The sequence below is a fragment of the Pinus tabuliformis genome, chromosome 2_1 (assembly GCF_031772625.1).
Source record: "Pinus tabuliformis cultivar Carrire ecotype Pingquan chromosome 2_1, CPIR1, whole genome shotgun sequence".
NCBI classification, from domain to species: domain Eukaryota; kingdom Viridiplantae; phylum Streptophyta; class Pinopsida; order Pinales; family Pinaceae; genus Pinus; species Pinus tabuliformis.
Window position 1 is genome coordinate 253,007,317 of NC_142299.1, and position 13,764 is coordinate 253,021,080.

Here is a 13,764-nt window from a genome sequence, read left to right on the forward strand (position 1 = left end):
AACTCAGAAGGACATTTCCCTGATTGCTCTGATACCATTTCGAAAAGCTTAGTTGAACGACCAAAACCTCAGAGCAAAGTACAACTGTAAACATGTGCCAGTACCAATACACCTAACGACCTAATGATGAGGATAAGCGGTTGGATATGATAGACGAAGTGTATAAGCTGACAACTGTTGATGCAAACACAACGGATTTTGGTAAATATGACAGCTGGGGTGAGATTTGCTATGGATCAGCACAAATTCTCGATTTCGTAGCGCAGTTAGTGCAAAATCGGTGTTTTGCGCTACGAAATCACCTAGACCGGGTTTCTGCGCTATGAACTTTGAAATGAGTTTCGACATATGATATTCATGTGATATATGAGAGCAATCATCGACTAAAACAGAGAATTGACCCCATTTGACATACTAACAAGACTCTTAACAAGACTCTAAAACAAGATGAAAAGACTAGACCCAAAATTGACACCAACCCTTTGACAAATTTAAAAAAAATTGATGTTCAGAATTTAAAATATTTTTTCTTGAGTGATAACAAGCTCAATGAAAGGTCCAAGGTCTCATACCCCTTCACGTTGTGACCAGTGAATATGTATAAGTATACTGTCATGGGGCTCAATGTAGTCATCATCTTATCAATTATCTATTATTCTATACGTATTTTTATATGTTTGCAGAGATCTTCAGTCAATCATAATAAATAGGAAATTTTGTTTATTACATGTGGTATCAGAGCCATTGACCTTTACAGTCAATACCTCTGTCAAAAATCTACCATACTGCTGTCATCTGTATGCAAGAATCTGCTGTACAGTTCACCATACAGAACTGTGATAATTTTGTTGTTCAGGTCTGTTTGTACAGCCATCAAATTGCCGTATGAACCACAGCCATCCCTTGTGCTAATCACCATATTCTGTTCCTCTGTACTTCCACCACCATTGCAATCTATACATTCCACTTCTATTTTCATAAATTAAAATTGTACTATTAGCTCCAACACTCCATATCTAAGTCACGTGACATGAGGACACGGGACATGAAGGACATGTAAATACGAATTTTCTGCATGAGACACAACGGCCTCGGAAGCAGGACACGGGGGACACATTATATATATATATATATATATATACATATATATATTAAAAAAATACTGAAATATAGTGCCTGATCCATATTTTTTAGAAATTAGAACATCTACAAATATGAATCATGATGATATCTATTTAGTAATTTACTAATTTAGTATTTACAATTTTACAATTTTAGAACTAGTTAGTTTATTAATTTACTACATCAATGATGTTCACAGTTCATTGTTCATGTTATTAACAATTGTTCAAGCACATAAGAAACTAGAAATTTAGAAATATCATGATTGATAAAATAAAACTAGAAATTTAGAAGTAGAACTTAGATATTAAAACCATAAATTGCAGATTTTTCATTAAGTCATCAAAATCAAAATGTATTACATAGATACCGAGGGAATGCCACTAGAAAATACAAAATAAAGTAGATACAAAATAGGAAGGAAGATCATAGCTAGTCACGACTCTATCAATAGTCCAGGTTGCCCTCCATGTCATAATCACTATCACTACCATTGTGATCTGACTCTGCTCCATCCTCCTCCTGTATGCCCAATCCAAGATTGTTAAAATTGGCAACTAGGACCAAACTCCATGTGGGTCATCTTATTTATGGTAGCTGATATTTTTCTTGGATCCCTCTCATCGAGAGGTGTAGGATTGATCTAAATATCATCTGATTCCGATAAGTATTCATGGAGTTATGAATTTTTTTTTGTTATAAGACAATTCATCAAGGTCGGCCAGCAACCAAATAACCCACACATGTGCACAATGTTTTAGTATAAAAGGAAATGACTTGAGAGTCATCTCATACACACTTCTCTCTTGATTTCTATCCACCTGTCTTGGGTTTTAGTGTGAGAGAAATCTAGGAGGAAGTAGCCCTAAGACGTAGGAGGAAAGGAGGCTTAACAATCAGCGCTAGCCGCAGTCCTAGCCCTAGCTAAAATGCATAACCTAGCTGCAGTCAAGAAGAAGAAATACGTTGCCCAAATCTAGAGGATGCAGTTATGAGGAGAAGCCCTAACATTATCAAGAAGGAGCCCTAACCTATATGCTGGTCTCTATGCAATCAAGAAGGAGGCCTATAGCCCTATACGCTGGTCCCTACAAAGACGCAGTCAAGGAGGATAATAGCATGCCCTAGCCGCAGCATTAGGAGGCTGCCTTAGACAGCGTGGAAGGGTTGCATGGACAACATATCTCTGAGGTAATTTTAAGGGCTAAACGCAGTTAGTTTAAGGCCTGTTTCAGGGTGAAGGAGGGCTGAGTTCCCTTGCTGGAAGAGCTGCAGTGATAGGACTGATTTGAGGGCACTTTGGAGTGCAGATCCATGGAAGGGTAGTTGCAACCCTACACAGTCTTGCTGTAGGGAGCCGAGGTTGTTAAAGAGGGCTAGATTGCCCAGAACTACAACAAGAAGGGTCATCCTCCTAACAAAGGGCAATCACACTCCTTAACAACAGATTTGGGCAGAATTGAAGGCTGGATATGGCATTGTAATGATTCCCTAACTAGGCCTACGTGGCAGCGTAGGAGTGGACCTTGAACAGTGAGCTGTAGCATGCAACAGATGGTATTTTGGCGATTAGGATGCTAATAGATGAGGGTCCTAGGACATGGTACAACAATGTTCAATGGGACAGCGATGACATTGTACAACAGTGCTAGTAAATGGGACAGCTGGGCTACATGGCGCTGCCAAGACACATGGGACAACAGCAAGGTATGGCAAGGCTATTGGGACAACAACAAGGTATAGCAAGTTGTGATGGGACAACAAGCAAACATGGAATGGCCATGTCACTAACAGTGGGACAACAGTATGCCACATAGGACAACAATGGCTAGCATGGTACAACAATGGCACATGGGACAACAGTGTAGCATAAGGTCCAACATTGTGATGATGGGTGCAGCAAGGTGCAGCATGATGACGAGATGCAACATAATGATAGGTGAAGGAGTCACCTCGGAGAATCAGTTGAAGCAACATGTCTTCCTTCAACTGATCTCTTGCATCATCTTCTTAGAGATGATCTATGCTCTTATCTAGATAAGTCAAAGTGTTGACTTCTGTTGTAAATGTACTCTCTCTCTCTCTCTGCTGAACTATTGAAGAACATATAAGAAGAATTGATCAAGGGTTCCCCATATTGGGGTTTGTCCCTGGCTAGCACCACATCTTGTGTCCTCTTGTCTTGGCTTGACTTCTGAAATTTATGTTTATGTTTTAGCTGCAATTTACTTTAATGCTGATGTGATTGCTAATCTGGAAAAGATATTGAGCTAACTGTGAAAATTGAAATAAATTGCTCTAAGTATAGAACATACCTAAAATTAACATGGTATCGGAGTGAGGTGAAGACAAAGCCCAAGCAATGGTGAAAGAGCAATCACCAAAGACAGTTGGGAAAGGACAAAAGGATCAATGGATTCCTCATCCCTCTTCAAATTCACAAAGGGTGAAGTCGAAGCAGAGAATATTATCAGAATGGCATAGCGGAAGCTTCTGATGGCCTACCTAAAGATCACTTCAATAGGAAGTCAAGATCTAAGGGTGAAAGGAAAGGTAGATGCCTTGCTTGCAATAAGTGCGGCCATTATGCGAAGGAGTGTCCGAATGGTAGGGACACATCACTTGGTGATGATAACAATCATTCCAGGGACATCTTCAATGGTTAGAGGAATGACAGATAATGTAGGTCATTAAGGAAACGACCGACTTTTCAAGAAAACAAGGAACCCCAGGTATGAAGAATCAAATGTTGTTTCTGATAAGATAAAGAAGCATTATCTTGTATTGGCCCTCTCCTTCAGACTCTTTGAGAATCTGGCTTATTGATTGTAGTGCTTCAAGGCACTTCATCAGATAGAAGGGTGTTCTCTCTAATTTGGTAGAGATGGAAACAATCATGGGATTATACTTGGAGTCGATGCCACCTATCTCGGAAAGGGTGTAGGGAATGTTACCCCTCAATTGAATAAGGGTACTCGATTCATTTACAGAATCTCTTTTATGTACCTGATCACAAGGAGAACCTAGTGTCCATTTCGGCAATGAAAGTCAAAGGTTTCAGGGTGGCATTCATCGATGGAAAGGTACGTGTTTGAAAATAGAATTTTCAAAGATGCTTTTTCTCATGGGTTCAGGGTTGGCAATTTGTATCAAGTTGCAGGATGGTCCATTGGGGATCATGTCAATTGACATATCTCATCTATAACACCGAAGGTCTACTTATGGGGCCCTACCCGATGTGAGTCAGATGGTGACAGGGATGCCTGAATTCAAGAAGAGCATGAAGGTACATGTCTGAGATGTACTGAAGGAAAATCTTACAAGGGGACCATTCCCCTCATGTAGCAGGTCCACAGGTTTGGAACAACCCGAGGAGTTTGAGATTCATGATCGGGAATCTCATGTATACAGGTGGAAGAAAGCCCTCTATGGCTTGAAGCAAAATACCCTGGGCGTAGTATGAGAGGATTGATAGCTGTCTGATGAAGTTGAGATTCACTAGCAGTGAAACCGATCCAAACCATTGCTCGAAGGTTGTGGATGATAGACCTTTCATACCGGCGCCTTCTGAGGACGACCTATTTCTCATAGGTGCAAACCCTCTCATTTGCAGAAGTAAGAGGGAGTTGGATTCCAGATGTGGAATGGTAAATTGCAAGCCTGTGACTACCTCGAGGATCTTAATTTTCAGAAGTTATATGGTAGTGATGCCGGACCAGATTTGGGAAATGCCTCTAAGTTTCATAAACTCATTCACGTTGATGTTCTTGGTGAACTTGCGTCCGGACATATGTTTTGCAGTAAGCATGATGAGCTCATATATGGTTTAGCCTCACTGGGTTGGTGCCAAGAATCTTCTGAGATACCTTCGAGGCACAATCTCTCATGAATTGAGATACACTGCCGGAAATGTGAAGCTGCATGATTATTCAAATGCTGAATGGGCAGGCAATGTGGAGGATCGCAAAAGCACTTCTGGGTGTTGGTTCTCTTTGGATTCTGCTTTGATACCATGGATGAGCAGGAAGCAGAAGTCGGTTGCTATAAGCACTGCTAAGACAGAATACATAGCTACTAGTACGATCTTGTGTGAAGTTGCCTGCTTGTGGAAGCTCTTTAGCGAGCTGTTTGTACACATGATGGATACCACTGTGATCCTTTATGTCAACCAGGGGGGATTCGATTGTTGAGGAATCTCGTATTCTATGATTGCTCCAGCATATAGACATCAGATACTACCTTATCTGGGATATGGTATGTTGATGAGTGAGGAGGCTCCATCGCATTAAGATTAATGTATAGGTCGCAGACATTCTGTCAAAGCCCCAGGGAAAGGTCAAATTTGTGATTTTTCCAAACGACTTGGAGTCGTTGAGAGACCCTCTTATGAGGGTCCTGCATGTTGCATGCATTGAGCTCTGGGAGCTCCGAGGGGCTTGGGGTACTTACTAGAGCAACAAGCGACCATAGGGCGACTCACCCTCCCCTAATGGTGAACTGTGTACAGGGTGAATGGCTCAACCTTCCCCTGTGATACCCCGTGGTGACTTAGGGATATGATGAGTGGTTCTCTTGTCGAGGCATCCTACCCATGCAGTTTGGGACTCATGGGAAGTACCTCTCATCTGGCCAATGAGCAGGGAAATGGGGTTAGGCACCATAGTAGTACCATCGATGGACGCATCGTTGTATCTACTGTACTCCCTATGCTAGGATGACCTCCGTTGATCTGGGATCAGTATGAGTGGTTTGAGACACTCTCTTGTGATATTGATGTGGGATCAATAAAACTGACTTCGGGTCAGTAGAGAATGGTATGAGACATTATCGATTAATTCTTCTTCTTCATGGTTCGATAGAGTAGAGCTAAGCAGTGCAGGGCACTGATGGCAGAGATAGTACAGTGGGACAGATGGATCAGCGGATGGAGGTCTCCCTAGTTGAGAGGGAGTGTTAAAATTGGCAACTAGGACCAAACTCCAGTGGGCCATATTATTTATGGCAGTTGATATTCTTCTTGGATCCCTCTCATTGAGAGGTGTAGGATTGATCTAAAGATCATTTGATTTTGATAAGTATTCATGGAGTTATGAATTTATTTGTTATAAGACAGTTCATCAAGGTCGGCCAGCAACCAAATAACCCACACATGTGCACAACGTTTTAGTATAAAAGGAGATGACTTGAGAGTCATTTCATACACACTTCTCTCTTGATTTCTCTCCACTTGTCTTGGGTTTTAGTGTGAGAGAAATCTAGGAGGAAGTAGCCCTAATACGTAGGAGGAAAGGAGGCTTAACAATCAACCCTAGCTGCAGTCCTAGCCCTAGATTCTATGCATAACCAAGCTGCAGTCAAGAAGAAGAAATACACTGCCCTAATCTAGAGGATGCCGTCATGAAGAGAAGCCCTAACGTTATCAAGAAGGAGCCCTAACCTATATGCTGGTCTCTACGCAATCAAGAAGGAGGCCTATAGCCCTATACGCTGGTCCCTACAAAGACGCAGTCAAGGAGGATAATAACATGCCCTAGCCACAACATTAGGAGGCTGCCCTAGACAACGTGGAAGGGCTGTATGGACAACGTATCTCTGAGGTAAGTTTAAGGGCTAAACGCAGTTAGTTTAAGGCCTATTTCAGGGTGAAGGAGGGTTGAGTTCCCTTGCTAGAAGTGCCGCAGTGATAGGACTGATTTGAGGGCACTTTGGAGGAGTGCAGATCCATGGAAGGGTAGCTGAAACCCTACACAGCCTTGCTGTAGGGAGCCACAATAATTACAGGCAGGCCGAGGTTGTTAAAGAGGGCTACATTGCCCAGAACCACAACAAGAAGGGTCAGCCTCCTAACAAAGGGCAACTGCACTCCTTAACAACAGATCTGGGAAGAATTGAAGGCTGGATATGGCACTGTAATGATGCCCTAACTAGGCCTACGTGGCAACATAGGAGTGGACCTTGAACAGTGAGCAGATGGTATTTTGGCGATTAGGATGCTAATGGATGAGGGTCCTAGGACATGGTACAACAATGTTCAATGGGACAACAATGACATTGTACATGAGTGCTAGTAAATGGGATAGTTGGGCTACATGGTGCTGCCAAGACACATGGGACAACAACAAGGTATGGCAAGGCTATTGGGACAACAACAAGGTATAGCAAGCTGTGATGGGACAACAACAAAACAATGGGACAACAAGCAAACATGGAATGCCCATGTCACTAACAGTGGGACATCAGTGTGCCACATAGGACAACAGTGGCTAGCATGGTACAACAATGGCACATGGGACAACAGCACAACATAAGGTCCAACATTGTGATGATGGGTGAAACACGATGCAGCATGGTGAGGTGCAGCATGATGACAAGATGCAACACGATGATAGGTGAAGGAGTCACCTTGGAGAATTAGTTGACGCATCATGTCTTCAACTGATCTCATGTATCATCTCCTTAGAGATGATTTATGCTCTTATCTAGATAAGTCAAAGTGTTGACTTCTTTTGTAAATGTACTCTCTCTCCCTCTGCTGAAATTTCAATAATAATACTAATAATAATAAGAAGAATTGATCAAGGGTTTCCCCACATTAGGGTTTGTCCTTGGCTAGCGCCACATCTTGTGTCCTCTTGTCTTGGCTTATCTTCCGCGATTTATGTTTATGTTCTATCTGCAATTTACTTTAATGCTGATGTGATTGCTAATATGGAAAAGATACTGAGCTAACTGTGAAAATTGAAATAAATTGCTCTAAGCATAGAACATACCTAAAATTAACAAAAATCCCCCGCTACATTTGTTGGTGTGGAGGATGACCCCGCAAGAGACTCATCATCAAAAGTGTCTGGCTCTAGCACTGGGTCATTAAGGTCCATGTTGGCTAACACCTCACGAATAGACATGAAATTGACAGAAAAAATGAAAAAAAATCAAGTCAACAGTTTTTACATTGGGATTTTGGCGGGACACGTGTCCTAAAATTAGTATATGTTAGGGCACATGTTTGACACGGCCCAAAAACGTGTCCTAATTTTAGGTCACGTTGAAAAACACGTCAGACATGTTTTATGGGTCGTGTCAAGTCCGACATGCTAAACACGGGACAAGGGACCCTAAGGATGTGTCTTGTGACTTAGCTCCATATCTTTTTCGCCGTATAGGCATTACTACTTTCTTAGCCTCATGCACTTCAATTTGTAAGTTTTTACTTGCCCACATGACTTCTCCATAAGGTTGCCTCTGTTGGAAACACTGAGAGGGGGAGTGGATAAGCATTTCGTTAGTTTGGACAAATTTTCACTTAGTTAATTTTGAAACTGAATTCACATCACATAATCAATCATCCACAATGTATGAACATAGAGATTAAAGTGCAAATCAAAATTTGAAGAAGAAATACTTGAAAACAATCTTTAATTTATTACAATCTCTTGTGAGGACACCAATCCTCTGTAAGCACCAACTTACAAAAATTGCAGGCTCCAACCTGTTAAGAAGATGAGGACACCAATCCTCAGTAAGCACCAACTTATAGTAATTGCAGGCTCCAACTTGAACTCAACCTTTAATACACCAGAACTTGACTTCAAATTAGGCTTGAACTTGACCTTCAAGACACTAGGACTTGGCCTTCAAACCAGGCCTGAACTAGACTTTCAAATAGCAGAACTCAGCTCTGAAACTCGACCTTCAAATGATAGAACTCGTCCCCTAAAACTCGGCCTTCAATCAACAATACTCAACCTTGAAACTCGACCTTCAGAGGGATAGAACTTGGCTCTCAAATCAGATTAGAAACTCGACCTTATGACAAGCTTGAAACTCAGCCTCTACAGGGACAAAATTCGACCCTCAAGACAAGCCTAAGGCTCGACCTTTTCAATAGAAATCGACCTACTCATCCTCCAAAGACACTTGTACTCGACTCTCAAAAATAGACCTCAAACAAACTAGAAACACTTTCCAAGAACAATGCCAAAAACCCTTCAAAAGATGTGCCAAAACCCTTCCACAAAAAGCTGCTTCAACATGGCTTCACTTCACTTCTTCTTGGTTCTTGAAGTATGAACTTAGGACCTGCTCCTGCGCTGTTCTAAACACAAAACTGAATGCTTGAGCTGAGTGGTTAGACATGCTCCTTCTCACACCTATTTACAATGCATTTGGATGCTAGGTTAGGGCTGATGTTGTGAATAAATGTATAGGAAATAATGTAAATGATAATAATTAATAATGATTAGTTAATTAGGTTGAAGAGTTATGTCTAAATGAGACATGACTCTCCATGAAGAGGCACTTGCATAGTATATAAGCAGACCTCTCACTCTCGTTTGTATCATCAATCTTATTCATACATTTAATATATATTCCTGTATCTCAATGGGGATCTTTATATTCCAAGTCTTCTGGAGTAATTAATCTGAAGAAGGAACTTTGTTCGCTTCATTTGGTATCAGAGCTTCGTTTGATCTGGCCTTTGGCCATCAACCTGTTGTCAACTGTGTTGACGTCGTGATTCTAGCGTTTCGCTACCAATTTTGGAGTTTCTGCAGTGTGCTGTTAGGCCTTTGGCCATTATTAAAAATAAAATTATAGAAAAGGAAAAAACTATATACAAAAGTTACAAAAAAAATCATAAAAAATTATTAAAATACAAAAAAATTTATCCAAAAAAAGGAAATAAATAAATAAAATAAAATAAAAAAGGAAATAAATAAATAAAATAAAAAAATAAAAGTAACTAGCCAACCCAGCAGACTGGCCATCGCCAGCCCAGGCTTACGACCTCTCTAACGAATCCACCTGAGGCATAGGAAAAACTGGGCACAGATAGACCGCACGGCTGTAGGGCCGCAACTTCAAACCCCGATTATGGCAACAAATCACAGGCAAGGTTGACATAGCAAGGATCTGCTCTATAGCTCGTTTGTAATCGCAGAAGGTTTTTGTCAAGCGCTATTGGAAGTCCTGAAGTGCCCCACAACCACTGAATGCTTTCTCATCCACCGCAACACGAAGCCAACGTTGCCGCCTGCTCTTTGACCAGTACTGACACAACGCTGCATCCTTTCTGTGCCGCTATTCTTATTAGCCATTCGGTGCCAAGACTTGCTTTTTTTTCTTAATTCCAATTGTCATTAGTACAAGCACTATCGTTTATCAGGCAAATATAGTCTGATTAGGGTGTGATCGTTGTGAGCGATTAATCATCGAGTACTTCTTTAAGGGTTACGACTTTTGTTCAACTGTCATCCCTATCATCGAAGTAATAAAAACAATATACTGCAATTATTTAAGGGTACAATTGTACTAGTCCGTACAATCGAATATAAGTAAAAACAATTGGGTTAATCAAGCACAATTGGTTTGCTAAAAATCATAACCTATTTTGCCTCTCAAAGTTATTCACATGCTACAACAAAGTATCAAGGTATATTCTATTTTGAAAAGAAAAAAAGACGAAAACAAAGGAGGATATTAAGTGCCACTTTTGAAGAATATTTTCACTAATAATAAAAGACCTTATAAAAAAAATGGGGAGGTTCAATTATTGAGTAAAATATAAAAGGGTGATTTATAAAAAGAAGAGTTAAGGAAAAAATATCAAATTAAAGGAAGTTTTAAATTATGAAGTTAAAAGGGCAATGCATTATTAAAAAGAAAAAAAGAACAAAAAAAGGGAAATAAATTAAAAGTTTTGAAAATTTATTAAAAAAAGGGCTATTTAAAACGCCCTAATTTCATTGGGACAAATACAAAATGGAGTCTAATCAGGAAAGAAGGGAAGGTTGATTTTCCTACAATGGTTTTTCGATTATGGATTATAGTTTAATTTCATTAAAATGAAGTATCCAAGGAAAAGAAATTAATATCGCTATCAACACAAGCAACGAGGAAAATTACATCAATATTAATTTGGTAAATCAGTTATTAATTCAAGAGCCAAACATTGGTGAAAGAATAGATATTTGTGGCAAAAATGAGTATGTTATTAGTGGTTTACAAGTGACAGTAGATCATTTTGAGTACATATCTCAATTCTGTGTTGCAACTATGTATAATAGGAAGATTGACATAATTCTCAGTCAACCTTGGTTTAAGCTATTAGGTACGTTCATGTTTAACTTAGAAAAAAAGATTTTGATGTTTCCTTACAAGAGGACGATGACCATCTTCCAGGATGTGACAATGAAGTCAAAACCGATAAAGCCTTCATCAGAAGACTTTAAGGATATTTCAGACTTGATGTTTCAAGATAACAAAAAGAAGGAAGCAAAAAGAGCTTGAAGAAGCCATCTGCAGTAAAGACAAAGAAATTTAGCACCTCAGAGATCACAATGAAAAACTACTCGAACAAGTCAAGAAAGCCAAAGCCACAAAGAAGGAACTCAAGAAGTATTTATTAGAACAAGAAGAAGAAAATTTATGTTTTAAGAGCCTTAATCAGACATTATTAGAACAAATCAAAAGTTTAAAAGATGATGAAGCTACCAATAATAAAGTCAACAATTCAGGAAATGATGAGCTTGTAAGTTTAAGGAATCATAACCAAACCCTACTCACGCAAATAAAAAAAATTAAAAATGACGAATGACGAGCTAGAACAACTTCAAGGTGAAGTATTGAAGTCTTCAGTCATTTCAGTCCAAGTTGAAGATAAGGGAATAAATATTGATCCAGTCAATATCACAAGGAAGAAGAGGAATCTAGGGAAGTTAAAACATATGCAGAAGCTGCAATCCAAACAATGGACATTCCAAATCATGATTCATTCGCCAACTTAACAACAACAACGCCTGCAAAAAATCAAGAATCAACCACTAATATGATAGATGAAAGCTTGTTAAAATTGGCAACTAGGGCCAAACTCCATGTGGATCACCTTATTTATGGCTTCTGATATTTTTCCTAGATTCCTTTCCTCGAGAGGTGTATATTTTGATCTAAAGATCATCCGATTCCGATAAGTATTTATGGAGATATGAATTTATTTTGATTATGGACAAATTGTCAAGGTCGGCCAGCAAACTTATGTAGGCTCAGAAGCCCAACAATCATGTCTATTCAACCTCAACATTTGCATATAAATACAAGGAGCATTCTCCTCATTTGGACAATTCAATTCACTCATCTTCTCTCTCTCTCCCCTACACATAAAAGGTGCCTCTCTCTCTCTCACATGTGTGGCTGAAAGGAAGACGTCTTAGGGCAAGGAAGATGCAGAAAGAAGGACGCTAGGGTAGTAGGTCATCTCTTTGACCAGCGTTGACCAAGCGTCGACCTTCCAGAAGTGCGGATTGGGTGTGGTTGCCTCTCCTAGGCAAGCCGCAATTTTTGGAACGAAAATCAAGGTGATCTGACCTCTGGTTTGACCCGTGTTGACTGCCCTAGTTTAGGGCTGCAAGTTGACTTAAGAAATCTGCACATTGATTGAACTTTTGGACTGTTCAAGGGTTGTTTCTTCAAGCTGTTCGAGGACAAGTTGACCGGAAATTGACCAAGTATTTTAGAGGTCAATTTCAACTAGTTTGACCAAGTTTGACTTTGCTGATCTAGGGTTTGCTGCTGCTGATATAAAATTACAGAATTCAGATTTTGTACTATTTCTCTCTGTTGAACTATTGAAGATAAAAGAAGATTTGATCAAAGGGTTTCCCCGCATTGGGGTTTGTCCCTGGCTAGCTGCCACATCTTGTGTCTCTTGTCTTGGCTTGTTTTCTATTGATCATTTAATGTTCTATCTGCACTTTACTTAATGTATATGTGATCGCTAATCTGTGGCTAATAAGAAGAAAAATAAGTAAACTACTCTAGGCATAGAACATACCATAATTTAACAAATCTAGACCAAAGGAGCTATGTATCAACATCCAAATCACAAGAGAAGACTTTCCAATCAAGCTACATACCAGTATCGCTCAGAAAATAAACGACAAAATTATGTTCCCGAGGACATTGAAGTTTGCAGAATGCAGTCCTATCATAACTATTCATCACAAAATTTGATTCCACAGAAGATCAATCTAGGATGGTTTGATCCCTTCTCAGTGCGACAATTTTGTTTATCACTTAGAAGATCATATCAACTTGTATCGACGAAGATGACTATTCCGAGATGAGAATACATTCGAAATCGAAAAAGAGATCAAGCCTTTTTCATTGACAAGCTTTGAGCACAAAGCTATTTGAGGAGGAAGGCAATGCTATGAATAAATATATAGGAAATAATGTAAATGATAATAATTAATAATGATTAGTTAATTAGGTTGAAGAGTAATGTCTAAATGAGACATGACTCTCCATGAAGAGGCACCTGCATAGTATATAAGCAAACCTCTCACTCTCATTCATTCTTATTCATACATTTAATATATATTCCTGTATCTCAATGGAGATCCTTATGTTCCAAGCCTTCTGGAGTAATTAATCTGAAGAAGGAACTTTGTTCGCTTTGCTTCAGCTGACTTGTACACTGGTTGGGTTGACTGGTGCAACTGGTAGAGTGTATATTGAATATTCAAAAAATCATTTCTCCTCAACTGTGAGGAGTTAGAAGGCATGCCATATATCATTGGAAAGGTCTCAGAATAAGCTTTCTAACTATATATCCTATGCTCCCATTTGAGCTAGGTAATTGGA

General features: G+C 39.6%; 1 protein-coding gene across 1 annotated transcript in view; it reads left to right on the forward strand.

Annotated features, from left to right (window-relative positions):
- Positions 1–13,764, forward strand: part of ETFALPHA (electron transfer flavoprotein alpha) — a 189,377-nt gene that overhangs the window by 39,316 nt on the left and 136,297 nt on the right. The window lies entirely within an intron of this gene.